The sequence below is a fragment of the Plutella xylostella genome, chromosome 9 (assembly GCF_932276165.1).
Source record: "Plutella xylostella chromosome 9, ilPluXylo3.1, whole genome shotgun sequence".
Classification (NCBI taxonomy): Eukaryota; Metazoa; Arthropoda; class Insecta; order Lepidoptera; family Plutellidae; genus Plutella; species Plutella xylostella.
This window is the reverse complement of record NC_063989.1, coordinates 292,547-295,425: the sequence shown is the minus strand read 5'-3', so window position 1 is coordinate 295,425 and position 2,879 is coordinate 292,547. Positions and strand designations below refer to the sequence as shown.

The following is a 2,879-nucleotide window of genomic DNA, read 5'->3' as shown; positions in this document are numbered from 1 at the left end:
TCAATGGTAAGCTGCAGATGAATCCTTCATTTTAGCGAATTCAGCATTGAATTAGCGAATGCATTTTCTTCTCTTATCCGAATATAAAAATCGCATCTTCGAATCTATTTTTCAGATTTTTCATAATACAATGTTAAGCCCATTCCAATACATAATTCTTTGGCAGCGCGCCCGGCGCCGCTACTGTAGCAGCTGATAAGCTTTCACTGCACGAGTCGATAATCTTATAGCTACAGCTAGCAGCGGCCGCGTGACGTCACAGATAGCGGCCCCGCAGCCCCACGTACCCATTCCGACAGCTCCGGAACGTGATAGCTCCGACACTTACCGACCGCACACACCCGCCGTCTACCCCATTGTTGTTGCCGCCGCGCTTACATTGCCCATTTACTCCTCACTCGGCCCCGGAATACGTTAGCAAAACGAGACGTGTATACGGTGGGTTGCGTAAACATCGCATGTTAGGGTTGAGGGTAGCGGGGCGGGCGCGGCAAGTTATTTGTCTAGATCGCAAGGAATGTGATTCGGAGACTAGCGGCCGCTCGCAAGCAGCCCATTACTCCGATAGCGTCCGCGCCGCGCCGCCGTGCACACGCTACAAGCCGCACGTGATAGCGGGTCGGGGAGCCGGCGGAAGCTCGCGTGATGGTCTCGATAGCGCAGTCAATAGCCACTGTAACTACCTCCATAAATACTGAAAGGTGATTCTCCCGGGTTGTTGTAAGGCCCTTTGATAAAATGTTCATTCGAGGGCAGAGTTACGAACCTATTTCGGGTAAACCTTTATTGATGAAGGCTACCTTTATTTGAAAGAAAGAAAGAAAGAAAGAAACATTTATTTAACGCACTGAACAATAAAAACAGAAACAAAAAGAACAAAAGAATACTACAAAAAATATATATGAAAAAACAGAAAATAATGCAATATAAACAAACAAGGTTGCTGTCCAGAGCGTCAAAAAGGCACCAGCTCAGCGTGTGCTGTGGCCAGAGAGGCCACAGCGCTGGTTTTCAGCTGGCCCTTTGTGTTGTGACCTCAGTCACGAACGCGAGGTATATAATTAGGATGGGTTGTGTTGTGTTGTGTGTATGTGTGTATGTGTGTATGTGTGGAATGTGTGTATATTTGAGTAAGGTAGGTAGGTGTATAAGTAGATATAAGTAAGTAGGTACATTAAGTAAAATATATATATTTATAAATAATAAGACGCATAATACTAAGTTTATTAATAAACGATAAATAATACAATAGGTACAATATAAATGCATAACATAATATGATAAGAGTTTAAATAAAAGTACATCAGTATAGTAAGTAGGTAGCCGGTCCGGATATCGCGAATACATTATATACCTATATTATGTAGGTGGGTATAAGCCATTATGAAACGGCACCCACAGCCTGCAGCGGCGTAAAATATTTTTTTTTCAGTATCCGGGCGCGACCCGTTCAGTGCGCCCGCGTCATCCCGGCAGCCGTGCGTAGATAACGGGACGAGGCGGCGCCCGCGCACCCACGCCCGGATACCGAGCACCCTACGAACAGCTAGCAACAACCAACATTAAACACCAGTGGATACTAGTGATACATGTATATGTATAGTGTTCATTTCATTTTGTAATGAAGGCAGCGTTGACTAAAAAAGAGAGGTAAGAAAATATGTATTGTTATTTATTACTGTTGCGAAGTCAATACACAGAAATTGGAAGTAGGTAGATGTATTGACGCCGATGGGTAGAATATAGATGTAATGATAATAGATGGAATGTAGTAGGTGTAAACAATAAAAAATAGGTGTAAACAGTATGAACCATAATAATTATAATAAGTAGTACAAATTTATTACATTATTACATAATAATTATAATAAAATAAATAAGTAGTACAAATTTATTACATTATTACCATAATAATTATAATAAGTAGTACAATTTTATTACAATATTATTTATTAATATAAAAAATAGAATAGAATAAATATTTAATGTTATTTCAGGGGAAACTTAGGCAGTAGACCAACCGGAAAAGAAAAAACAGCAACAGTTATGATGTTGACGTGATGATCTACTGCGTGCAGCCTGCAGCCAAGCAGTCTGGAACATCGAGCCTTTGCTGTGCGTGAATACCTAAGAAGTAGGTAAAACTTCCTATGGCCCTTTTCGTTGTTCTTCAAGTAGGATCATTCTGTACCGATATTTAAAAGTGGTAATTGATTTCAGTTCACGAAGGGGTGGTCTCAGCGTGTTCCATATGAAGCTGGCTGCATAACGGAACGAGTGGCGAAACAAAGCGGTTTTGTGCTTCGGTGTGACCATAAGATAAGTGGACGCTCTAGTATTAATTGTGTGATAGTCGCGTGACCATGCAAGTTTGTTAAATAGGTACTGGGGTGATTTGTACTTAATAACACCAAACAGAAGCGCAGCAAGGTGCAGCCGCTGTCTGGCGGCTACCTTCAGTAGCCCGCAGGAGTTGAGATATGGGGTAACATGGGAGCGGGGGGGGATATCCACACAAAATCTGATACAGGCATTTTGTACCCTTTGTAGTAGTTTTTCAGTTTTTCTTAACAGGCATGGGCCATATACAGTGTCAGCGTAATTTAATTTAGAAAGAACAAGCGATTCACATAACTGTATTCGCAGATTAACATTAATGTAACTTCTAATTTTATAAAGTGTCTTGAGTCTGAAGAAGCAGTTTTTGACCATTTCAGTTACATGTTTTTCAAACCGTAAATAATTGTCGAATGTTAGACCTAGGTTACGAGCTTCGCTTACCTGTTCAATATCTACTTTTATATTAGGGTTATTGATATTAGTAATTTGAACTTGTTTCCTTGAGCCAATTACAATATATTTTGACTTATCAGGATTAA

The 2,879-nt window shown here is 40.7% G+C and overlaps 1 long non-coding RNA gene across 1 annotated transcript; it reads left to right on the top strand.

Annotated features, from left to right (window-relative positions):
• Positions 1-1,481: 1,481 nt before the first annotated feature.
• Positions 1,482-2,467, top strand: LOC125488970. Its single transcript, XR_007266631.1, has 3 exons — positions 1,482-1,650; positions 1,998-2,134; positions 2,221-2,467. It is a non-coding gene; the product is annotated as an uncharacterized LOC125488970 (long non-coding RNA).
• The last annotated feature ends 412 nt before the right edge of the window (positions 2,468-2,879 follow it).